Below are 27,944 nucleotides of genomic sequence, written 5' to 3'. Positions count from 1 at the left end.
ATATTTGTATAAAAAATTATTTGTGTATATTACTTTTATAAGCAGTTCCTTTACTGAATTCTCTTAATACTATCAATACACAGACAAGCAGATGAACTGAACAGAAATGATTTCAGAAACATGTTCTCCAAAAACATGGAAATTCAGTATATGAGAAATGTGGCATTTCAAAATGTAAAAAAGAAATGCATCATTCAATAATTGGAATGGGGACAACTAGTTAGCCTGCCGGAAAAAAAGGAAAGCTAAATCTCTACATCTACTGTTTATAAGCCAAATATATTCAACATTAAATGAAGATTTTAAGCGAAGTAAACCATAAAAAAAAATAACAGAAAACCCATATAACTTTTTCAAGTACCATAATTCACTGAATCTAAAACTACCAATCTTAAGCTACATGACTATTTTATGTGTTAACTAAGAAAGAAAATAATGTCAAATTATGACAAACCAGCAATTCATGTCATTTCGGAGATGTGACAACACAGGAAAAAGTGAGCCCTACAATCAATGACGGAGACCTTTTAAACTTTATACAGAAACCCCCCATGCCCAGCCATAAAGGAAAAGACTAAATTCAATCATAAAAAATGAAAACTTCCATAAGGTAAAATCAAAATCATAAGATCAGAAGAAGAAAAATTCAGTGAAAATAATTTGCCTAATGAATGACTAGGGACTCAGCACAGGACCAAAAAGATCACTGAAAATATACATACAGCCAATAATGGAAAAATGCTGAAGCTCACTCATAATGAAATTTTGGAAAGCAATACTAAACAACAAAATACTAACAAATTATTAAAAAGTTTGACACTAGCTAGCGTGGTCATTGAGCTAGAGATTCCCATTTTCCTAGACTTACTGATATTGGAATAATCCTTTTAGGCAATTCATCCACCTAATTATTAAATGTACATGCTCTCTGGGCCAACAATTTTTCCCTTAGGGATTTATACTGCATGCACTTTTTAAAATATACGCAAAGACATGTCCAAGAATATCTACCATATTACCATTTATTATAGCAAAAGCACCTGAAAACCTAAACAGCCATTAATAAGTAAGCAGTTAATAAAATTATGGTATACCCAAATACTGGAATACTACACATAATGAAAAGAGAAGAAATGATATGCAAAAATGCAGAAATTAACAACAAAAAAGATATATTGCTAAACAATATGTATGGTGTGATCTCAATTGTGTAAAGAATATGTAAATACAGGTATACATATAAATATCTGCATATATATAGAAAATGTCTGAAAGAATACACACATACATATACACACATTAACTGTGAAAAGAAACAAGGAAAACCTTTTTTTTTAACCTCATAACATTTTCTAATGCCTAAGTGTGTCTCATCTTATAACAAACCTGGGTAAGGAAATGTTGAAGGAGTGAGAAATGTTGAACTTGACAATTACCAGAAAACTTGGAAAAAGAAGGAAATCTTAAAATACAGCCACTAATATTGTCACATACTCATTTTTAAAGAATTCTCAAAACTAAATTTACGAGAATCTTCAGAATTTTTATAATCATTAACAACTGACATGCGAATATGTGCCACTGACAGATATGTAAATACCCTGAAAACTGTTAAATATTTAATTTTCTTTCACTTGTTTGAAGGATAAAGCACAGGCCTAACATATGTACCAACATAAGCCAACAAGAAAGGAGAGGATCATCTGTCTTCCTAAAATAAGGGAACTGGGCCTAAAAAAGAAACATGCAAGTAATCTAGTTAAGTGAGAAAAGATAATGATCTACATCCTATAAAACTAATACCATTAACTCTTTTCAATGTATAGACATTCGTTATTTATATATAGCAATACCATGCCATATATGTGTGTGTGTGTGTGTGTATATATATATATATATATATATGTCATGCTTATATGTAAGTGGGTATAAAAGGAAAAACGATCATCCAGTAAATACAGAGTGCTATCCAATAGTTGTGATTAGTGCTGTTCATAATACAAGCACATGGGCATCTATCACAGGTAAAAATAAAGACTGAGTAAAACAGTGTTAGATTACCTCTATATAGTATGTCAGGCAAATGCCCATCCCACCAGATCACTTGGCTGAATTTCCAAGCTCCCGATTCCTCCCCTCTATCCTATAAAAGTACAAAAATACAGGTTATCTCCCAAAAGAATCAGAATTAGACATATTCTTAAAGTCAGATAAAATAATTATACCTAGATATGCTAAATCTAACAACATTCTTTCCAAGCCAGATACTGGATTAATAGATATGGTTGGATTAAATAGAATTAGTAGCAACTAATACTTAATGACCCATCAGTGATAAATGATATTCCAAGGAAATGACCAGAACCTAATTGGACTTTTTCAAGCTTAATTTCTAGTTGAGGATTAAGATCTCTTTAAAATCAGAGCAATAACCCAAAATTATCTTAAACAACTTTGAAATAAAAAAAGTAAACACAAAATGTGCTTCATTAAAATCTTATGTTGATACTCTCCATTATTCAAAGAGTACTACTTCCTGACAAAACCCCAAAATAACATTTCCCTCAGTTCAAAAGTCTAGCTACATTAATATAGCTTTTAAAAATACAAAAACATTAAGTATTTAAAATTTTCAAGGTGGGGCACCTGGGCGGCTCAGTCAGGTAAGTATCTGACTCTTGATTTCTGCTCAGGTCATGATCTCACAGTTCATGAGTTAAGCCTGCATCTGGCTCTGCACTGACTGAGGAACCTGCTTGGGATTCTCTCTCTCCCTCACCACACCCCCATCTTTCTCTGCCCCTCCCCCACTCGTGCACATGCTGTCTCTCTCAAAAAACCATTTAAAAATTTTTTTCAGGGGCGCCTGGCTGACTCAGTTGGCTGAGCATCCAACTTCAGCTCAGGTCACAATCTCATGTTTAGTGAGTTCAAGCCCCATGTCGGACTCTGTGCTGACAGTTCAGAGCCTGCTTCACATTCTGTGTCTCCCTCTCTCTCTGCCCCTCCCCCACTCGTGCTCCCTCTGTCTCTGTCTCTCTCTCTCTCACTCTCTCTGTCAAAAATAAACATTAAGGGGCGCCTGGGTGGCTTGGCCGGTTAAGCGTCTGACTTCGGCTCAGGTCATGATCTCACGGTCCATGAGTTCGAGCCCCGCGTCGGGCTCTGTGCTGACAGCTCAGAGCCTGGAGCCTGTTTCAGATTCTGTGTCCCCCTCTCTCTCTGCTCCTCCCCGTTCACGCTCTGTCTCAAAAATAAATAAACGTTAAAAAAATTTTTTTTTAAATAAAAATAAACATTAAAAAAAATTTTTTTAATTTTTTTTTCAAGGCAAAGGTATTTAATAATACCAATATGGTCCATACATATTTTTTAAGTGTTATGCTATAATCAACCTTTTAACAGAGACTAACACAGAAAGTTAATATCCTATGTTGGTACTGCATTAATACTGGACACATATAATTTCCTTTATGCAACTGGGGTATTTTTTGCTGGCATATGAAAGGGAGGTAATAAAGACAATGAAGACTGAAAGCTGAAACTTTATTAGAAACAAAGAATAGGGCAAATTTAATTTTTTATTCAGAAATAACAAAGCATTTATATAACAGCCCTAACACACATTTTCAGGGCTCAATAAATATCTTGCAAATCAATAAAAGCTATAAACGTAAAAGCAAAACAATTAAACTTTAAATCTTGAGGAAATAACCAATATATTAATCCAAAATTATGTTTATATAATTTTATCGAGGGATCACAAACACTACAGCCTTTCTGATAATGCAGCATTTTCTATTCCTCAGCCAGTCAGTAGCTTTGTTGCTAAAATAATTACCAATCAAGAAATCTATTTAAAATTTTTTTTCTACTAAGCTCTTAATTGCCTGCCTCAAAGCTTTGTTTCCAAGCACTCAGAAGAGCATATATGCCATCATTCTCAATTATGTAAAACAATTTTTGAATACATACTTGCCATAAAACTGTACTATTGTGGTGGACATTATTAAAAACAGGTAAAGTAAAGCAAAACTGTATTTGCACTACACTGCTATCTATGGTCTTCACTGTGTTCAACTTTTAGAATTTTTTAACTTAATGTTTATTATTTATTTTTGAGAGGGAGACAGAGTGCAAGCAGGGGAGGGACAGAGAGAGAGAGAGAGGGAGACAGAATCCAAAGCAGGCTCCAGGCTCTGAGCTGTCAGCACAGAGCCTGACATGGAGCTAGAACTATCAAACTTCGAGATCATGACCTGAGCTGAAGTCAGACACTTAACCAATGGAGCCACCCAGGTGTCCTCAACTTTTAGATTTTCTAAAGCTATAGAACAGTGTAAACTTGAACAGAAAAAGCAGAGCAAAGTCTACATACAAGAAATAAAAATGTCTTCTAATTATATATTTTAGTATTACATTATGAGTCTTTTTGAAAGTTGACTGGGTATATTTACCCCACAATCAAGACAGTTATTTCATATGCCATCATGGAATATGGTAAAATAAAATCTACAGACTGGACAAATGTTTTCAAAATGTTAATATTCTGTTGAAAACATTTTCACAAAAAGCCTACTCATCTTCTTGCATCACTTTTGATTCAAAGCCCTAAATTAAGGCTATCATACATCAAAGAACATAACTAGACATGTTAAAAGAGAAAAAATAAAATAGTAAAGCAAAAAGAAAAAGGAAACATGCCCCCCCACACACACACATACACACCCACATGCACAAAATATTATTACCTCAAGGTCTAAACCTGTAACAGAAATTTTGGAATATATTTCCCATTGCAATGTTTCCTCTACCATGGAAACACACAGTTTTCCCTAACTCACTTGCCACACAGTCTCTGTCTCTGGAACTCTAATTCATTTAGCATCATCTACCAATTTCACTTCTCCTTCCAAGTCTCTATTCTTCCTTTAAATCTCCCACTCCTCTCTGCCAACAATAAGGAAAGAACCTACCAAGCTGGAAACTGAAGACCCTGCAAGTACAAAAAGAGAGGTACAAAGCTCCTGAACCACCCAAAGGTCAATTATAATCTTCCTCTTTCAACATGCTTCACTCCCTCACTTCAGGAGTTATAGTGAATATTCCTTCTTGGCAATTCCTAGGATTTAAGATTTTGCTAGCTAAATATTCCCTAATTATATCACTTGTGCAGATATAAACAGTGAAATTAAGACTAAAACTGTTTTAAGGTAGCAGTATATTTATGCTGTCAATAAAAATATTTTTAACCAATGATAGATGTTAATATAACAGATCCATACTATACTGTGAATATGGACTTTTCATTTCACATGGTATAAACTCTCACACTTAGTTAATAATTAAGGCAATTTTCTACCAATACCAATTTTAATAACTATGGCACATTAAGAAAATAAATGAAGTATTTTTCAGGGACCATTAGCTACTGTCCTCCCATTATTTAGTTTTGAAAGACTGGCAATATTCCAATATACATACCAGCAGGTGGGCTGATTCATTAATTAAGCCAACATTTTTGTCATTAATTTGAGTCAATGTTCTGATCACCTGATATGCATGTACAACATGCTATCTAAGATTCCTAAGACATGCATAAAATACCACGGTCTCTGCCCATAGGAGTTCATAAGGTAGCAAAGATGCTAAGTACACATACAACAAATAATGTTAATAATAGTAACATTATGTAGTAAGGGGCTATAATTAAAGTTTAAGCAATTTATTATAGAAAAAAATCAAAGCAGAGAGCACTCACTTCTTCCTCTGCTACCTTTTCAAATGAAAAAGAATTAACCTTTTAATGTTCACTTTACCTTTAAAGATGCAATGAATATATACTTTAGCCTTTGCTTAGCAGTGTTCCTAGGACTTTGCATATTAACTCTCATAATCCAAACAACAAACTTATGAGAGTGGTGCTATTAACTACTCACATTTTACAAGAGAGAAAAACTGAAGGGTTAAATAACTTACCAAAGGTTACAAAACTAGTAACTGGCGGAACCAAAGTCCTTATAATGGTCTGCAAGGCCCTCCACAATCCACCACAAGGCCCTCCACAACCCACCACCACCACCTTTCAGACCTCATCTTCTATACTTTCCCCCTTGCTCCACATGAGTCCAGTAACCAGACTTTCTTATCTCCCTGTATCTTCTAGCATGCCATTGTCTTAGGCCTATTGTACTCGCTATTCTAGGCCTGGTATACTTTCTCCCAGAGATACTTATAACTAAATCCTTTACGTACTTTCAGTCTTTGCTCAATCATCATCTTGTTAATGAGGCTTTTTCCTGCTATGCGATTTAAAACTGTCCCCACATGCACTCACACCCAATACCCCTTTTATCTGTTATACATTTTCCATAATAGTTACCACCTCTTAACATGCTAGGTAATCTACTTGCTTATGATGTTTACCGTTTTCTGCCCCTAACTATATAACATAAGTTCCACAAGGGCAGGAATTTCGTTTTGTTCACTGATCTTAAGACCCTAAAACAATGTATTGCACCTAGTAGATACTTGGTATTTTTTAAATGATTATAAATAAAGTTGAACTCCAATACAGAAATCAAGCTCCAGAAGCTTAACCACACACACGACACTATCTCTCAGTTACGGAATCACAGAAAACAAAATTGAAGCATCTAGAAAAGTCACATTAACCTAATGCAGCAGAGAACCTCGTATCAAAACCAGCCTAGTGGGGATTTGGCAACATTACCCTTCAGCTTGGGAATTTCCCTAAAAAGGCTTGTTGGTTTTAACAATAAATTAGCATACTGAGGAGTCTACTATATACATTGTATATACTATATACAGACAGGCATTGTATCAAATAGAAAATAATTCTGAGCAATGTAAAGAATAGTTTAATCCCAGCTAATTTCCAGTCTTGTTTTAAAAGACCATTAATAATGAATTTCAGAAGTACTCTGTTAGAAAAGCTACAAAATGGCATGCACATTAAAACAGACAGAAGAAACTTCTTCAGTTCCTTCAAATTTTTCACACCCTCCTAGAGAAACCTAAGCAACTTCATTAAGTATTTTCAAAGTATCTTTATGTTGTTGGCCCAGAGTACATTCAGTCTACCAAATTATGTTTCAGCTGTCATCTTTGTCTAGAAAAGTAAGATTGCAAAAGATGAGGTTTTATGAATTAATGATCGAAATTCAGATAAGAAACTCCCACAAAAACTGTCAAGAATATAGAGTTCTAAGACAATAAAAAAAAATTTTTTAAAGTGGGGCGCCTGGGTGGCTCAGTCGGTTATGCCTCCAACTTTGGCGCAGGTCATGATCTCATGGTTTGTGAGCTCAAGCCCCTATGTCAGGCTCTGTGCTGACAGCTGAGAGCCTGGAACCTGCTTCGGATTCTGTATCTCCCTCTCTCTCTGCCCCTTTCCTGCTTGCACCCTGTGTCTGTCTGTCTCTCTCAAAAATAAAAAATAAATTTTTTTAAAAAAATTTTTAAATAAAAATAAATAAATAAATGAAAGAGGGGTGGGTACCTGGGTGGTTCAGTTAGGTAAGTGTCCAACTCTTGATTTCGGCTCAAGTCGTGATCTCATGGTTAGTGGAATCTAGCCCCAAGACAGGGCTCCACGCTGAGCACTGGTTGAGGATGCCTGGGATTCTCTCCCTCTCTCAGCCCCTCCTGCGTGTGTGTGTGTGTGTGTGTGTGTGTGTGTGTGTGCGCGCGCGCGTGTGCATGTACAGGCACATGGACATAGTCTCTCTCAAAATAAACTCTTAAAAAAATTTTAAAAGAATATAACCAAAACTTAGCTGTTTTATAAGTATTTCATTGTATCATGTACCTTAATGTTACTTCCAAATATAACCACTGTAGAAAAGCCATTCATTGATAAAAATGCATAGTTCTTGGTTAATTAAGATTATCTCTTTTAAAGTGTCATTTTAAACAGAGAGGGAAGCAAACCATAAAGACACTTGAATACAGAGAACAAACAGGGTTGCTAGAGGGATTCTGGGTGGGGGAATGGGCTAAATGGATGATGGGCATTAGGGAGGGCACTTGCTTGGGACTTGGGATGAGCACTTGGTGTTGTAGGTAAGTGAAAGATCACTAAATTCTTTCTACTCCTGAAATCATTATTACACTACATGTTAACTTGGATTTAAATTTAAAATATAAAAAGTCACTTTTAGTTTCACTGAAATGTGTATGCTTACAAAATTTTAACTACTGATGCTTCTATGCACTGCCAAATAAAAAGGCTACCTCTTGCCCTTTAAATGTAATCAAGAAAAGCACAAAGCAATGAAAAGAATAATAGCACATATGGTATAAGAATCTGAAACAAAAAATGCTTTAGCATCTTTTAAAGTCCTTTAGCATATTTTAACTACATCACACTTTAAGGTTAATTAGTCAAGTTCTGGTTTTACATTAGTTCTAACTTTTGTGATTTATATGAATAGACATACATAGACATGCATAGACATACGTGTTCTTTAATTTACACCAGCTGCTTTGAAAATTAAAAGGTATTAGAACTCTATCTGAATGATGGTCATCCAACAGTATATTTTTCATGACCTGATCTATCGCAAGCAGGAATGACAGCCCAACAAATTCAAACCAACCGCCCCAGAAATTACCCTGACCAGGTCTCTCTTCATTTTCTTTTTAAATTTTTTTAATGTTTATTTATTTTTGAAAGAGACAGACAGACAGGGTAAAAGAGAGACACAGAATCCAAAGCAGGCTCCAGACTCTGAACTGTCAGCACAGAGCACGACATGGGGCTCGAACTCAGGAACCTTGAGATCATGAGCTGAACCAAAGTCAGACGCTTTACAAACGCTTTAACTGACTGAGCCACCCAGGGGTCTCCTGCCCAGGTCTTTCTACAACCATTTTCCATTTCCACTCTCAACAAAAGTCAGGCCAAAATCTTATAAACTTTGCAATTAGTGTAGTTAATCCACTTAGTTGAGAATGAAAATCCTACAAAGTGGTAATCAAATTCTTAAAAGAAAACAGCCCAAAGTGAGTAAAATAAGCCCATGAACTGAAAACTTTCACCTGTCCTGGACCTTTTCAAATCACCTAGCCAGTAAACATTTGACAAACAAGAAACTTGTCCACCACAAGCATTTTTATAAACTCCTTAGACTAAACTAACTTTTAAATCTAAATTACATGTTGAGGGGAGACACCGTCCCAAAACTGTGGCAAACTATCAAGCAACTATGTAATCTTCCCCCAATTTTACTAACAGAAATTCACTATTAAGATTAATAAGCCACTCTGAAATCACTGTTGCACCGTATAACTTGAATGTAAATTTTAAAAAAGTAAAAAAAAAAAAAAATTAGTAAGCCACTAAACTCAAGGAAAAGCTGCTTTACTTTTACTTGTACATAAATTTTTACTGAATACACATTAATTTGTAAATATTTTATACTATCATGATCAAGATGACTCAGGCACTATAAGCATACTCTAATAAAGTATTGCATGGTATACAAAGTGCTTTCACTTGTCCCATTTCACCTGACCTCCTACAATTACTTAAGCAGGTATTAGTATCTCTGAAATTCATCAGGTTAAGTACCCAAGTTTACACATAAGTGTCAAAGACTTCAACCAGATCCTCTGCCTCCTAATAAATGTCTACTCTAACATAGCACCACCACAGGAAAGGTCTTCCCAAAATTAAACTATACTTAATGTTACCTTAATGTCCTGGCAATCAAAAAAATTTTTGAAGTATATTATCAATGAACATAGAATTTTAAATTAAAATGCTATCTACAGGGGCACCTGGGTGGCTCAGTCCGTTAAGGGTGCTGACAGCTCAGAGCCTGGAACCTGCTTCAGATGGTGTCTCCCTCTGTCTCTGCCCCTCCCCCGCTTGCCCTCTGTCTCTTTCAAAAGTGAATAAACATTTAAAAAAATAAAAATAAATAAAATGCTATCTACAATAGTTACCATGTAAATAAACAGAAAATTAAATTCATCTGCTTTTTGTAACATAAAAATTATCCCACTCTAATAACTAAAGAAACCCTTAAAAATGTTAATACCCAATTAAAAATTAAAGTTTAGGGACACTGGGTGGCTCAGTTGATTGAGCATCCGACTTCAGCTCAGGTCATGATCACGTGGTTGGTGGGTTCGAGCTCCACATCAGGCTCACTGCTGTCAGGCAGAGCCCACTTTGGATCCTCTGTCACCCTTCTCTCTACCCCTCCGCCCGTTTGCACTCTCTCTCAAAAGTAAACATTAAAAAAAATTTAACATTTATTTACATTTGATTTTTTTTTTAATGTTTATTTATTATTGAGAGACAGAGAGACACAGAGCATGAGCAGGGAAGGGGCAGAGACAGGGTGAGACACAGAATCTGAAACAGGCTCCAGGCTCTGAGCTGTCAGCACAGAGCCCAACGCGGGGCTCGAACCCACGAACCGTGAGATCATGACCTGAGCTGAAGTCGGTTGCCCAACCAACTGGGCCACCCAGGCACCCCTACATTTGATTTTTTTAAAGTGTCAAAGTGAACAAAAACGTCTTATTAAAATATTATTACAAATCATAGACAAAACTGGAATTATTACTTCTCATATGAAATATAACTTAAAACGCTCACTTAATAACTTACAAATGGTCCACTAAAGTCAGTTCATCTTTTGACAATTTTCATCTTATTCAATACCAGAGTCAATCATTCTTCTCTCCTCTGTCTAGAATGCATGCGTGGAATTACACTAAGCACTAGACACAATGTAGAGGTGTGCCCACAAATAAAACAAATGGTTTTTAATCTGATTAGGAAATTGACATTTGCCATCAGAGTCGCTCAAGAGAATACCTCAAAAAGAGGCTGCAAAGAACTCCAGTGATTTCTCCCGATAAATGCAGTAAATATATTAAGTTTGAACAATTCATGAAATATGTCTGTGAGATTGTTTTTCTAAATAGGAGAAGTTGATGTAGCAAGTTAACTCGTCATTTAGAAACAAAAGCTTCTACTAACATAGAATGGACATTTTCTTATTTGGGTCAATTTATCCTCAATTAGAAAACCAGGAAATGTAAAAGCAGGACATTTTATCTGCCCATTTCAATCTATAAATTAGAAACAGATTACATTGGCTGCATAACACAAGATTTTCAGTATTGTTTTGAAAAATATTTGTTAATATTAAAATACTATAATGTATCACTGGAATTACTAAACATCTTAAGTGTAAATAATTAAACACATCCTTGAAGAAAGCACTCAATTTATAACCTCATTTTTAATTAACTACATAACAAGATTCTGTTCATGTGACAGATGCCTAGTCCTGACACCCTCTTGAACTGGTTATGACTGACTTCCCCAAAACTTAGGTGTCTGATATTCTGATTTGTAACTGAAGCAAACATTTATATAGTGCTTAAAACCTCACAAAGCACATATCCGTATGCTATTATTTTCAAAGCTGATATAACCTACTGTCTGGAGATCATGATGGTTGACAAAAATTACGGAACTTGAATTTCCAGTCTAGGTAAGATGGCACAGAGCTGTGTTCCCCTGCCCCTCCTCATTAAGCACAATTATAAACCATGGAAATAACACAAGAGACAACCAGAGGTAAACTCTGCAAATAGTAAGGCAATGAACCAGTTTGGGACTACAAGTATGGGGAAACAAAAGAACAGCAGGGTGTTTTTAGTCCCCACACCCAACAGAAAAAGGCAACCCAGACTGCCATTTCCTGACCACCAACTTAGCAACAGAAGGCAGACCAGGCAGTCACATTCCTCCCCCCAAATTACACTGGAGTCCCTCTGCAACATAAAAGGAAGATTAACTGGAAGCCCAACCAACAACAAAACCGAGGTAAAAAATTCTTCCTTACCCATTTGGCATGAGACTCCTGTTTTCCACCTAGAGATACAGAGACAAGTAGGCAAACTGAGGGACCCAACCACAACAAGCCGCTAGCTAGTTTGGGCTAAGACTCTCCTCTCTCACCCAGGGACAGGGGGACAGGGAAGAATGACATGGGAGGAATAATAGGAGGATCTACCAAAATCATCTCTCATCTAGATATAACAAGAAGCTCCGCATAGGGAAAACCCTTTTGCTCCGTCAGTCACCACCAGCAAGGACTAGTGGCAACCCAGCAGCATCGGATCAATTAAGGTGACCACAAAGGCTCTGAAAATTAAAACTGCCATTGGAAACACAGTCTACAAAGGGGGCCAAGATCTGTATTCTAAACCTAAATAGGCGGACTGTCCACTAAAATGAAAAATATAAATAGGGCTCAGAACTTCCTAACTAAAGATAAAATAGAAAGGACTCAAGAAGTCATGATTAAGAAAAGATAATCAACTAAGGCCAATGCAGAGATGCATCAGACACTGGAATTATTTGACAAATTATCTTTTATTTAAAACACAAGAATAAAAATGTTTCAGCAATTAAGAATTTTCCCAAAACAAGTGAGAAAATGGAAAATCTCAGCAAAGACACAGAATTTATTAAAAAATAAAAGCAAAAGAAAATTATAGAACTAAAAAATAATAGAAAAATTTTGAACTCACTGCATAAACTCAATACAAACACAGAGATGATAGGGAAGAGAATCACTGAAGGTCAGTACGGAAAACAGAACTCACCCAATCTGAACAAGAGAGAAAACAGGAAAAAAAAATTAACAGTCTTGGAGAACTACAGGCCAATAACATAAGATCCAACATTCTTATCACTGGAGTCCCAGAAAGGAGAGGGGCTGAAACAGTATTTGAAGAAACAATGGCTGAATTCAAATGCGGCAAATACAAACTTACAGATCCAAAAAACTGAGCAAACCCAAGACAGAATAAACACAAACAAATTTACACCAAGACACATAGTAATTAAATGTTCAAAATTAAAACCAAAGAAGAAACTTTGAAGGCACCAGAAACAACCGTATTACTTATAATGGAAACTTTAAATGACCCCAGATTTCTCATCTAAAACCAGAAATTTATTTCTCACAATTCTGGAGGCTAGAAGTCCAAGATCAGGATGTCAATATGGTTTGGTGAGGGCTCACTTCCAGGTAAAAGACTCCTTTCTGTATCCTCACAAGACAGAAATGGCCAAGGGAGCTCTTCTGGCTTCTTTTACAACAGTACCGATCCCATTCATGAGGGCTCCTCCCTCATACCTAATCACCTTCCAAAGGCCCCAACTCCTAATAGGATTTCAACATATGAATTTTAGGGAAATACATTCAGACCACAGCAAGGAACAAAGGGGCCATTTTTAAAAAGCATTCCCAAAAGAAGAAAAACTAAAAGAATGTGTCATAAAGACTGGCTGAAGAAAATGTTTCAAACAACAGGAAGAAAAGAAATATGGGTATACACAACAGATTATCTTTTCCATCATTAGCTTTATAAATCATACCTGATGACTGAAAGCAAAAATTACGACACTATTTCATACCCAAGACAATTATGTTTAAAAGTTGAGAAGGTAGGGGGCACCTGGGTGGCTCACTCAGTTAAGCACCCAACTTGGGCTGAAGTCATGATCTCATGGTTTGTGGGCTGGAGCCCAGTGTCAGCTCTGTGCTGACAACTCAGAGCCTGGAGCCTGCTTCAGAATCTGTCTCCCTCTCTCTGCTTCTCCCCGACTTGAGCACCCACTTCTCTCTCTCTCTCAAAAACAAACATTAAAAAATAATAATAATAAATAAAAGTTGGAAAGGTAAAGGGTAGAACAGAAGTGAAATTTACACACTTCAGTTGAAACTATAAAATGTGGATACTAGTAGACTGTTATAAATCACATATGCATACTGTAATAACTACAACCACCGCAAAAACTACAGCAAGACAGACTCCAAAACATTATAAATAGACCTTCTACAAATTATAAAAGATGGAATCCTAAAAAATGTTCCAATAATCTGCAGGAGGGCAAGAAAAGAGAAGCAGAAACCAAAAGCCAGAGAAAATAAGCAAAAAATAATAAAATAGCAGCTATAAGGACTAACAGATCATTAATTACCTCAAATGCAGATAGTCTAAATAAACCAATCAAAGACAGACTGGCAGAGCAAATTTTTTTAAATGGCCCCATATGTTGCTAACAAGAAATGTGGTACCATACGTTGAAAAGAATGCTAAAGCTATAGCAATACTTTTTTTTTTTTTTTAGAAAAGCAGAGTGGTTATATTAATAACACATTTAACCAACAGAATTGATATACACATGAAACCTGAACAACTCCCTCACACAAAATCCATGTATGACTTCTGACTCCCCAAAAACTTAATTCCTAATAGCCTACTACTGACCAGAAACTTTACAGATAAAAAACAATCCATTAACATACATTTTGTGTATTACATTATATACGGTATTCTTAAAGTTAGATAAAAGAAAATGTTACTGAGAAAATAAGGAAAACACATTTACAGTCCTGTACTGTAAAAAATCCAAATATAAGTAGACCAGCACAATTCAAACCCATGTGATTCGAAGGTCAACTGTATATGAAATACTCCACCCAATGACAGCAGAACACACATTTCTTTTCAAGCACCCATGGAACATTCACTAAGGCAGATCATATCCAGAGCCACAAAACAAACCTCAACAAATTTATAAGAATTAAAATAATAGAGTGCATTCTCTGACCATAATGGACCTAAACTAGAAATCAGTAACAGAAAGACAACAGGGTTGCCTGAGGGCTCAGTAGGTTGAGCGTCTGACTTTGGCTCGGGTCGTGATCTCACGGTTAGTGGGTTCGAGCCCTGCGTCGGGCTCTGTGCCAACAGTTCAGAGCTGGCAGCCTGCTTTGGATTCTGTGTCTCCCTCTCTCTCTGCTCCTCCCCCACTCACACAGTCTCTCTCTCAAAAATAAAAAATTAAAAAAAAAGAAAAAACAAAACCTAGAAACATCAGGAAAAAACAACACAATTCTAAAAAGTGCATGGGTCAAGGTGGAAATTTCAAAGAAAACTTTAAAATACAGACACATAAAAATGAATGAAAATAAAAACACAACATGCCAAAATTTGTGAGATGCAGCTAAAGCAGTAATTAAAAGGAAATCTATAGCACTAAATGCTTACAATAGAAATGAAGAAAGATCTCAGGGGTCCCTGGGTGGCTCAGTTGGTTGAGTGTCTGACTCGATTTCAGCTCAGGTCATGATCTCACGACCCTTGTGGAGCTTGCTTGAGGTTATCTTTGTCCCTCTCCCTCTGTCCCTCCCTCTCAAAGAAAAATAAATACATAGTAAAAATAAATAAAAATAAATGAAGATCTCAAATCAAAAACCTAATTGCCTACCACAAGAAACTTAAAAAAAAAAAAAAAAAGCAAAATATATATAAACCCAAAGCAAGCAGTAGGAAGGAAACAATATAGAACAGAAATTAATGAAATTGAAAACTGGAAAATAGAAAAAATCTGTGCAGCAAAAATTTTGTAAGTATTTAATAGGACTAACAAATAAAAAACAGAGAAGACACAAATCACTAATGTAATGATTCAAAAGTGGATATCACTACAGAACTTGCACCAACTAAAATACAGTAAGGAAAATACTACAAAACAACTTTACATTCTCAAATTTATCACTTCGAAGAAATTTCTCAATTTATCAGAATTATACTACCTAAACTAAACCAAAGTGAAATAATCTAAATAGTTCTATAACCATTTAAGAAAAATGAATTCTTAATTTAAAAGCGCCCAAAAAGAAGACTCCAAGCTCAGCTTCACTGGGAAGTTCTACCAAAAAAATTTAATAAAGAATTAAATTCCAGTTGTTCACAAATTCCTCCCAAAAATAGATGAAGGCACATTTCTTAATTTATCTTATAAGATCAGTATCACTGATACCAAAACAAAATAAAGATGTCACAAGAAAAGAAAATGGCAGGGCGCCTGGGTGGCTCAGTCAGTTGAGCAGCTTTTGATTTTGGCTCAGGTCACTATCTCACGGTTCATGGGATCGAGCCCCATGTAGGGCTCTGCACTGACAGCTTGAGATCCTCTCTTTTCCCTCTCTCTGCCCCTCCCCAACTTGTGCATGTGTGCTCTCTCTCAAAAAATAAACATTAAATTTTAAAAAAGAAAATGACAAGCCATTATCTCTGATTATAGACATTAAAATCCTCAACAAATACTAGCAGACCGAATTCACTAACACAGAAAAATGAGTATGCACAATAACCAAGTAGATTTATCTCAGAAATGCAAAATTGGTTTAAGATCTGAAAATCAAGTAAATACACCCTACCAACCGAATAGAGGACAAAACCTTTATTTTTTGTAGATCATCTCAGCAGATGCAGAAAAGCATGTGACAAAATCCAACATCCTTAAATAACAAAAACATTCAAGAAATTAGGCACAGAAGAGAATCTCCTCAACCTGATAAAGGCCATCTACAAAAATTCTAATGTTATACTTAATGATGAAATACTGAATGCTTTCCCCCTATGACCGGAAACAAGACAAAGAGGACTAGTCTCACTACTTTGATTCGACACTGTACTAGATGTTCTAACAAGGAAAATTAGGCAAGAAAATTAAAAAGCATTCACATTGGAAAGGAAGCAGTAAACTGTACCCCTATTTACAGATGGCATCCAATATACATAAAACCATAAAGAATACACTAAAAAACTACAAGAATAAATAAGTTCAGCAAGGTTGTACAGTACAAGAATATACAAAACCCAATGGTATACTAGCAGTGAACAAAATATGAAATTAAGAAAGTAATGTCACTTATAATAGTAACATTACTTTACTTTACTTAGAATAAAGTACTTAGAAAAACTTAACCCAAGGAGGCAAAAGACTTGTAAACTGAAAAACACAAAACACTGATGAAAAAAATTAAAACACAAATAAATAGAAAGACATCCCATGTCCATGGATTATTAAAATGTCCATACTACCCAAAGTGATCTACATCTACAGATACAGTGCAATCCCTACCAAAATCCCAATAGCAATTTTACAGAAGTAGGGGAGAAAAATCCTAAAATTCATATGGAAATACAAAGAACCCCAAATAGACAAAACATCTTAAAGAACAAAGCTGGAGGCCTCACATTTCCTAATTTCAAAACGTAATACAAAGCTACAATAACTAAAAAGTAATAGTATTAGCATAAAGACAGACATACAGACCAACATAAGAAAACAGAGCCCTGAAATAAACCCACATGTTTACAGATGACCGATCTTCAACAAGGGTACCAAGAATACACAATGGGGAAAGGATAGCCTGTTCAACAAATGGTTTTGGGAAAACTGGATATCCACATGCAAAAGGAATGAAATTGGACCCTTATACTATACACAAAAAATCAATTCAAAATGGATTAAAGACTTGAGCATGGGGGCGCCTGGGTGGCGCAGTCGGTTAAGCGTCCGACTTCAGCCAGGTCACGATCTCACAGTCTGTGAGTTCGAGCCCCGCGTCGGGCTCTGGGCTGATGGCTCAGAGCCTGGAGCCTGTTTCCGATTCTGTGTCTCCCTCTCTCTCTGCCCCTCCGCCGTTCATGCTCTGTCTCTCTCTGTCCCAAAAATAAATAAATGTTGAAAAAAAAATTTAAAAAAAAAAAAAAAAAAAAAAAAAAAAAAAAGACTTGAGCATGGGGTCTAAAACTATAAAACTCCTAAAAGAAAATACAAGGGGGAAGAGTTCATAACACTAGTCCTGGCAATGATTTCTTGAATATGACTCAGCAAGTCCACTCCTAGGTATATAGCCAAGAGAAGTGAAAACAAATATTCACATAAAAACTTGCACATGAATGTTCATAGCAATTATTAGCTATTATTCATAATAGCTAAAAAGTAGAAGCAACCCAAATGTCAGTCAACTGATGGATTTAAAAAATGTGGTATATCTATACAACAGAATACTATTCAGCAATAAATAGAATGAACTCCTGACACATGCTACATCGTGTAACATTATGCAACATGAAACAAGCAAAACATAAAAGATCACCTATTGTATGATTCCATTAATCTGAAATGTTCAGAATAGATAAATCCATAGACAGAAAATAAATTAGTTGTTGCCAGGGGCTAGGACAAAGGGCAACAAACAGTCGTCTTTTTGTTTGTTAATGGACAGAGTTTCTTTTTAGGGCGATGGAAATGTTCTAAAATTGATTATGGTAATGGCTGCACAACTGTTTGAATACGCTAAAAACAACTGAATTATATACACTTTCAATGAATAAATTATATGGTACATAAAGTTATATCTCAATAAAGCTGTTTAAGGAAAACTATATGCCTACAATTTGCTTCAAAAAATATGGAAGATCTAAATTAATGATGAGACATTTGTAGTCATGGATTGAAAATCTCTGTATAATAAAGGAATTCTCCCAAATTTAATTACAAATTTATTCAATTCCTATCAAAATCCCAGCAATACTTTTTGGTATACATCAACAAGATTCTTCTAAAACATATACGAAAAGGCAAAGAGACTACAAAAGCTAAAACACTCTTGACAAAGTGGAAGGAATCATCTACTTGATCTTAATACTATTATACAGTTACATTAATCAAGACAGTGTGGACTGACAAAAGGGATAGACACCTATATCAATGCAACAAAGAACCCAAAATTAACTAGACTAACACAAATATGCCCAACAGATAATACAATTCAATGGAGGAAAGATAGTCTTTCCAACAAATAGTACTGGAACAACTGGACATCCATCCATCCGCAAAAAAAAAAGTCTTGTCCTAGGGGTGCCTGGGTAGCTCAGCCAGTTAAGCATCCGACTTCAGCCCAGGTCATGATCCTGCGCTTCATGGGTTCGAGCCCCGCATTCAGCTCTGTGCTGACAGCTCGGAGCCTGCAGCCTGCTTCAGATTCTGTGTCTCCCTCTCATTCTGCCCCTCCCCCGCTTGTGCTGTCTCCCCAAAATAAATAAACATTAAAAAAATTAAAAAAAAAAAAAGTGTTGACCTAAACCTCACAACTTTATATAAAAACTAAATGGATCATGAGTTTAACGTAAACATAAAACTACAGAACTATCAGAGACATCCTTCAGGACTAAAGAAAAAGGTTCTTGGATTTGGCACCAAAGCATGATTCGTAAAAGAAACAGACTTCATTAAAACTGAAAACATCTCCCCTGTGAAAGAACTTGTGAAGAAAATGAAAAGATAAGCCGTGGAGTGAGAAAATGTTTGCAAACAATGTTTCTGATGAATTCTTATCTGCACTATATAAAGAACTCTCAAAACTTAACAGTAAAAATATACATATATTCAGATTAGAAAATAAGCAAAAGGCATAAACAGCCAATACATATAAAGATGTTCAATATCATTAGTCAATAAGGAAATGCAAATTAAAACTACAATAAAATATCACTATATACCTATTACAACAGCTAAAATAAAAAATAGTAACAAATGTTGCCAAGCATTTAGAACAAGTAGATCTCTCATAAAATGGTACAGTCACTCTGGAAAAACAGTTTGGAATTTTCTTATAAAACTAAACTTGCCCAGGGCGCCTGGGTGGCTCAATCAGTTAAGCATCCGAATTGGACTCAGGTCATCATCTCGCAGTCCGTGAGTTCCAGCCCCTCGTTGGGCTCTGTGCTGACAGCTCAGAGCCTAGAGCCTGCTCCGGATTCTGTGTCTTCCTCTCTCCTGCTCACACTCTGTCTCTCTCTCTCTCTCTCTCTTTCAGAAGTAAACATTAAAACAACAACAACAACAACAACAACTAAACTTGCCCTTGCCATACAACCTAAAAAGCTCACTCTTGGGCATTTATCTCAGACAACTGTACACAAATTGCTATACATGAATTTTCATAACCACTTTTTTTTTAAATTTTTTTTAATGTTTACTTATTTTTGACAGAGAGAGAGACAGAACATGAGCAGAGGAGAGGCAGAGAGAGAGGGAGACGCAGAATCCGAAGAAGGCTCCAGGCTCTGAGCTGTCAGTACGGAGCCCGACATGGGGCTCAAACTCACAAACTGTGAGATCATGACCTGAGCTGAATTCAGACATTTAACCAACTGAGCCACCCAGGCGCCCCTCATAACCACTTTATTTCTCAATAGCAAAATACTGAATATACCCAAAGTTCAACACATGAATTTTGATTCAAAAAAGTATGTTATTAATACATTATTCTTAAAATGACAAAACTACAGGGATGGAAAATAAGATTGCCAAGAGACAGGGAGGAGTTTTGAGGTGGAATGCAAATACAAAGGCCTAGCAAGAGGGGTTTTCTTTGTGATGATGGAACAGCTCTGTATCTTCACTGTGGTAGTAGTTATACGAACTTACTATGTATGGGAGAAAATTGCAAAGAACCATACACACACACACACACACACACACAAATGAATTCAGGTTTAAAAAAAAATGGTGCAGGGGCGCATGAGTGGCTCAGTCGGTTGAGCGTCCAACTTCGGCTCATGATCTCACTGTTCGTGAGTCCGAGCCCCGAGTCGGGCTCTGTGCTGACGGCTCAGAGCCTGGAGCCTGCTTCAGATGCTATGTCTCCCTCTCTCTCTGCCCCTCCCCCACTCGTGCTCTCTCTGTCAAAAATAAACATTAAAAAAAAATTTTTTTTTAATGATGCAAAGTAAGTATTTCTGGCAGTTCAGTTAAGAATAATGAACCAATGTCAATTTCCTGGTTTTGATGTTACTAGAGCTTTATACGATTTGTCACCACTGGGAAAAGCTGCGCAAAGGATATACAGGACTCTGTACTAATTTTGCAACTTCCTGTGAGTCTATAATTATTTCAAAATAAAGTTTCTTTAAAAATATGAAAGGGGAGAAATGAGGTAGAGGTATAGATGAAACAAGAATGGCCATTAATTGCTAACTATTGAAGCTAGGTCATAGGTATATGGAGGTTCATTGTACAATTCAATTATTTACCCATTAAAATTTTTCCAAAATAAAAAGTTAATGAAATTATAAGAAGACCATATATCAAAATATTAACAGCAGCTTTTCCAGTTGAGTTTTTTGCTAATATGCACTGTAAACTTCTTCTATAAATTTTTTACTTAAGCCATTTAAAGAAATCTTTGCTCATACGATCCTTTGTCTTCATTTGTTTTACTCATTTACAAAAAAGTACACTATCAAAAAAAAATTTTTTTAAGTTTATTTATTTATTTATTTTAGAGAGTGGGGGGAGAGGGGGCAGAGAGAGAGGGAGAGAGAAAGTGAATCCCAGGCAGACTCCCCTTTCAGTGCAGAACCCCACACAGGGCTTGAAATCACAAACCATGAGATCATGACCTGAGGGCAGTCAGACACTTAACCGACTGAGCCACCCAGGCACCCCTCTACTGAAAAAAAAATTTAAACATAAAAAGAACCCCATTGATACTTCTTCCTCCGACAATAATACACTGCTTAATTTGAAAATACTTCATCTTAGGCGCCTGGGTGAGCTCGTGCCCCGCATTGAGTGAGCCCCACTTCTCTCTCTCTGCGCCCCCCACCTCTGTGCCCCTCACTCACTTGTGCCCTCTCTCAAAAAAAAAATTTTTCATCTAAATACTCAATTTATATTTCACCCAATTACAGTTCACCTGAAAGTTCCAATATCTTTTTCTAAAATTAAACCAAAAGGATCTTGCTAGAATCGATTTACAGCTAGCACAGTAATTCACCATTATGGTGATCTTCACACAATTCTGCAAAACAGATGTCTAAGTTCAAGACACCCACAGATGTCTGAACAGCTCCAATTGGGTTTGCATTTGCAATGTTGCCTAAAGTATCATAATTAACTTTAAATATGTTTTTGTTTTAAAAGTATATGTGGTCTTTTTCAATTTTTCAAACACTTTTTTAAATTTTTTTTTTCAACGTTTATTTATTTTTGGGACAGAGAGAGACACAGCATGAACGGGGGAGGGGCAGAGAGAGAGGGAGACACAGAATCGGAAACAGGCTCCAGGCTCTGAGCCATCAGCCCAGAGCCCGACGCGGGGCTCGAACTCACGGACCGCGAGATCGTGACCTGGCTAAAGTCGGACGCTTAACCGACTGCGCCACCCAGGTGCCCCTCAAACACTTTTTTAAAAAGCACATGCTGAAAAGTTTACAACCATTACAAACCATGCTGATGAATTCAACAAACACATGTGAATCTGAAAAAGTTATCAACAATTCACTAAATACTGAGATTCTCACAATGCAATTATTTAATTCAATTATTTAAATGTATTTGTATATCAAGCAAAAATTATCAATACTGTTTCCCTCAGTAATAATCAAAATTAATTTTAATTAAGTAAATTAAATTATAATACAAAGAAGAGACCTGAACTCTGTTCTCTGTGAGAACTTGAAAGTCACAATCCCTCGGAAACTCCATTATCTACATACAAAAAGCCTTAATAAACTTGTTAATTTTGCAGCTCCAAAATCACATGTATTGATGACCTAAAGTATACTTTATAACCTTTGACCCATGATCATTCTAATGACAACTCTGGAAAAAGATTCCTAACAATATGGTACAGACATGTTAATTACATTATAAATAACTTTTGTAATATTTAATTTGGGAGAATGTTATTTTCAATATATGAGGTCAAGGGTTCTCAACATCAACACTACTGACATTTTGCACTGGATAATTCTTTGTTGTAGGGCTATCATGTGCACTGTAGGATGTTTAGCATCTACCCACTAGATACCAACAGAATCCCCCAGCATGGCAACCAAAAATGTCTCCAGACATTGCCAAAATCACTTGTGGTGGAGAATTATTGCATTACATTAATAAATGTCCAGGGTTTTTTGGAGATGGGAGGAAGAAAGAATGTTTTTGTGATTTAAAGGCCTAAGACAGGGGCGCCTGGGTGGCGCAGTCGGTTAAGCGTCCGGCTTCAGCCAGGTCACGATCTCACAGTCCGGGAGTTCGAGCCCGGCGTCAGGCTCTGGGCTGATGTCTTGGAGCCTGGAGCCTATTTCCGATTCTGTGTCTCCCTCTCTGCCCCTCCCCCGTTCATGCTCTGTCTCTCTCTGTCCCAAAAATAAACGTTGAAAAAAAAAAAATTTTTTTAATAAAAAAAAAGGCCTAAGACAGGTTAGGAATGAACAAAATAAAAAAGTTCAATTGCAACTCATATACTATGAAAAGAAATGGTACTCTTTCAAAAAAAAAAAAAAAGGAAAAGAAACAGAAAAGGTACTCTTTTCTGTGAGGCCTACCGAAACACGTTAATAACCAAATATTGTTATGTATAGCTAATGTAATAATAGTAGTGAGAATAAGAGTATATAAAGCTGAGGAGGAGAAAATCCACAAGTATCCCCATCTGTACCTTTTCAAGTATCTTCAATAATAAGAGCCAAGTTTTTAAGTCAGAGATTAATGAGGTTAACATAATGCCTATTCTCCCCAGCATTTGTGAGAAGGCTAAACATTCTCAAGTTACCTGCTATTCTCTAACCAGGGAGAATATCCGCATGAAAAACCCAACTACCCACAGTTAATTACAATAAGCATCGATCTATTTTAATCAAGTGTTAAGTGTGCTACAAATGCCATGAAAAGTAACACTGAAGAATATCCTAAAGTTCCTTATATATTCAAAGAAAGACCAAAGACATGTGGAGAAACTTCGTTTAAATGTTACAACAGAAAATATAAATGTTCACCCATTCACTTTTTGGCCCTTTAAAACTCACTACAAAATCAACTCAGCCATATTTTCCACCAAACAGAAAAATACCCAGTTTCCTCAGTCTATTCTTGGATAGGTCACCAGACTGGGAATAAGAGACCCAGAGTCTATTCCCAGTTGCAAAACAGACTGGTAATCTCAAGCAAATTATTCACTCAGGTTAAGGTTCTACGTCTGTATCATGCTGACAATACTGAAAATCTGCCCAGAAACAAGCACCGTGAAACCCAGGACTTCCTCCTGCACCCAAAGGACAACTGCAAACGTATTTTTAGATATATTAAATCTAAAAATCTGAATAGGATTTTATTTATAGCAACATTTAACATAGTTGAAATTTCAAAACTGTGTGGTGCCTTTACCATTGCCCCCTATAAAAATAAGAAATGCTCTTTTTTTAGATCACACCATGCCCAATTTTGCAAAACTCTACGAACTACATGATCATAATTATGTAAAACAAAACAAAAAGCTGTTTTTAACTCAAGCTCTTGGGAAGGGCTTTAACTTTTGCATTTCCTAACTTTATCTAGCTTTTAGTCTTGTACGCAGAGTTCTTTCCTGGCACTGTAAAAAGTGCTTCACAAAGTCTGGAGAGCAAAAGTTTACCCCATAGCCTCATTACGGAGAGGCCTTAGCACGGTTCTTACCACTAAACATGCAGATTTTACTAGCGCAACCAATATACGTATCCCGGCGTACATTTCTGTTCTTGATATCGAGTAAAAAACTATTCGTCTAGCAGTCCAAATTACCCATCTGACCTTACGGCACAAAGTAAGACGGTAAATACAACCCAGTCCAACAGAAAATTTGAAAAAAGCAGGAGAGAAACGGGAAGGGGGGGGGGGGCCTGTCAATTAGCATTCGGCGGTCCCCGCTGACAGGCAGACACTTGTTGGCCGCCAAGAAGCCACTCACAAAGTTCGCCATCTCGCTGCGCCGCGGGCCCCGACCCGGAAGACGGGCGTCTGGGAGGCCCCGCCGCCCGCCGAGGCACCCCGGCAGGCAAAGCCCCGGCTTCTCGGCGCTCCTCCGCCGCCTCCCTGCACACGGGCGCACTCACGCACGCGCGCGCACACTCACACGTACACACACAACAAAAGGAAGCCTTGCGAGCCGCGTGCGGAGGTCCGCTGGGGGCGCTCCAGAAAGCTCCTCCTCCCGGCCCCCACCGCACAGCCCGCGCGGCCTGCTCACTTACTGAAGCGCCCTGGGAGAGGCCCGGTTGTGCAGAGCGCCGCGCCGGTGGCCCTCCCGGCTGTGCTCTGCCGTGGCGGCTCTTGGGCCCAGCACGGCGCAGCCCCTCGCCTCCGCTGCGTCCGCCCCCCGGCCAAGCGCAGACAAAACCCCGACAGTGCGGGGGTCGGATCCGGGCCCGGGTTCCCGACTGCCCCGGCTTCTCAAGAAAGGTAACTCTTCCGCCTAACTGTCCCCACCCCTACAGACCGAGGGACGTTTAAGCCCCCTACGTTACCGAACCACTATTCAAAAGTAGTATCCAACAAAGCACTCCTCACGATGAGAAATCTTTCAGTAACCTCTTCCTTAACCCCTCCACGTACTCTGTTTCTCCACACCTTTACTCGATGCAGTTGTCCCTTGCCTTCCTGTTTTTAACCTAAGAGCTGTATTACCCTCAAAAAATCACCTCCCCTAAACCATCTCTCCAATTTTACTCTTGAATTTACTTTTCTAATATCAAGCTTCCTCATAAATTACATCTCCCACTTACCTATTCAGAACCTCTCCACAGCTAACTTACAATTTTGATCAGCTCCCACCAAATCAACTCCCCTAACTTTCTCAAAACTGCATTTTGTGTTCCCTCATTTCCTCCAAACTAACAGTCTCCAACTTACACAAATTTGCCCCAAATTGCCCTCAAATTTTGTGAACCTATTCCAGAATGGCCACCACAGTCACTAAAAAATTCATTTCCCAAGCACACTCCCAATAATTTGACAATGATCTTTCCAAATATTCTCTACTGATTCACTGGAATCACTCATAACTCAAGACTACCATGCCCATTTCCCTAAAGACTCTAATTATAGAGCCTATTCAAATTAACACAGTATGTGTCATTAAATGTGTACATGTTGACAAACACATATATGGGACCCTGCAAAACATCAAGTATGTATTTCATTCTAGCCATTATAAAAGGGCTTTTCTCAAATTTACAAGGAAAACTCCTTAAGCCAACCAAGATTTTCAGGTATCCAATCCCTATCTTGTGAAGTCACTTATCTGTTAAATTAATATAATTACCATTAAACATTCTCTGTTTCCACTACAATAATGCCCAACACCTTCCTTAAGATGTCCACCATCAATCAGTCTAACCCACACCACCCACTTGCCAAGGCCTAGCTATGTCTGAGGTATGTCCTGGAAACAACTCTAGACCAAATCAGGCAGCTTACAGCAGAAAAGTGAGATGTGCAAAATGACCTCCCTGAACCCTGTTAGGCCTTTTCAAAGCTCTGGGTCTCCACAGGTCCTTCATTATTAAGTTTGGTGACTGACTAAATGTAGAAGGGAGGGTGGGAAACGTAATGAATGACCTGGGGCTGCATTCTGGAAGTAATCCTGAAGCAAAGCTGCACCTGGGTCAAACACCAATAATACCTATTTTATGTCTTGTCATTTTCTTCTCACTGCCACTAAATATGCTCTCTCTGAAACATGGAGTAACATCAAAAACCCTGCTCTAAACAGGGAAGATCAGAAAGTATTCTTTGTTCAGAGGATGACCATGTGAATTAATCATGTAAGGAATGTAATGCAAATACAAAGGGTCTGAAGGATACCAGCACTGGACTGGTAATAGTTTAAAATGTCAGCTTCCGGGACCACAGCACGGCACTGAGAGAGAATCTCAAAAACCACAGTCAGGTAAGCACCTGAGAGTCAAGCCTTTGATAATACAAAGGAAAAATTGACAGACAACAAAGACTGACAAAAATGAATACAACTGCAGAACTGGACAAGCAAAAGTTTGAGAGCAAAGCCAAAGCATTAGAGGCCTGGTCTAGGTCTTAAGTATCACCAATGGAAGACGATGAAGGTTTCAAGCACTGAGATTAAAAAAAAAAAGAAAAAAAAAAATCAAAAGGGGAACCTGGTGGTTCATTCAGTTAAGCATCCAACTCCTGATTTCTCAGCTCAGGTCATGATTTGTGGGACTGAACCCTGTGTCGGGCTCTGCTCGGACAGCCCGAAGCCTGCTTGGGCTTCTCTCTCTCTTTCCCTCTCTATGCCCCCCACCTGTTGGCACACTCACTCTCTCAAAAATAAATAAATAAATCTTAAAATAAATAATAAATAAATAAGTAGTAATGTTAAACTATATTTTGGTTTTGGAGTTGGCAATACAGCTCCTTTAGACATGTTCAATAAATGACAAATAACTACAAACAAAACAGTGTATTTAGAACTATATTTCTGGGGCTCATCTCTATATAGATATTTTCTCATCTATATAGAAAACAAAGCAGCCACCCTAAGAACAATAAGAAATTTGGAGATAAAAGTCACTATAGACAAAACAACAACAGCAACAACAACAACAACAACAAAACTACAGAGGCCATTTTAGACGGCTTAGGATGTCTCCTTCCTAATATCCACCCATTCTTTCTACTTTTTACCTGAACCTCTCTGTCTATACAAATTATCACCACACAGTTTCTGCAAACCAAGACTGATATGGTTTTGAGGAACTCAAGTAGAGTTCAAAAGATCTCAATACCTCTATTATTATGCTATTTTTTAAAATACTTACGCATATGCACTATTATCTTTATAAGATCATGGGTGGCAAGGACTGTCCTTATATGCACAAAGAAAGAACAGGCTCCTGGCATTATTTCCTAGATAGCGTTATGTTTTCCCCCTATTTTCTCTGCTGCAACAGACTTACTCTCCTTTTCATCTTATTCAGATTCAGGCCAAGCCCAATCTCCTCATTCATTTCTGTTCTACCCATTTACTAGCTTCTAACAGTTTATCCATGTTCTACTGTCAACAAACTACCCTGTGTCTTTTGCCTTTCATATTAGTATACCTCCACCTTACCTTTTTTTCCCTTGTACATGAATGGCTACGATTTTGCAAGTATAATTTATTTCTAAAGAAATTTAAAGAACTGGTGAATGTAACAAATCTATTTATCTCCATCCCCACACCACAAGTCAGATA

The 27,944-nt window shown here is 37.2% G+C and overlaps 1 protein-coding gene across 5 annotated transcripts in view; it reads right to left on the bottom strand.

The window, feature by feature from the left end:
* The window catches only part of ZNF148 (zinc finger protein 148), a 127,094-nt gene that overhangs the window by 88,101 nt on the left and 11,049 nt on the right, over window positions 1–27,944 (bottom strand). For 2 of the 5 annotated variants that reach the window (XM_047874258.1, XM_047874261.1), the window contains exon 2: window positions 2,062–2,143. The exons of 1 other annotated variant lie outside the window; for it this stretch is intronic. The gene's annotated coding sequence lies outside the window, so the exon portion shown is untranslated. Of the gene's footprint in view, window positions 1–2,061; window positions 2,144–24,659; window positions 24,806–27,944 lie in introns of those variants that run through there. 2 more of the 5 variants (XM_047874260.1, XM_047874262.1) reach the window with 2 other exon arrangements.

The sequence above is a fragment of the Prionailurus viverrinus genome, chromosome C2, assembly GCF_022837055.1.
Source record: "Prionailurus viverrinus isolate Anna chromosome C2, UM_Priviv_1.0, whole genome shotgun sequence".
Lineage (NCBI taxonomy): Eukaryota > Metazoa > Chordata > Mammalia > Carnivora > Felidae > Prionailurus > Prionailurus viverrinus.
Note: the sequence above shows the minus strand (reverse complement) of the source record. Positions and strands in the feature narration are given on the sequence as shown.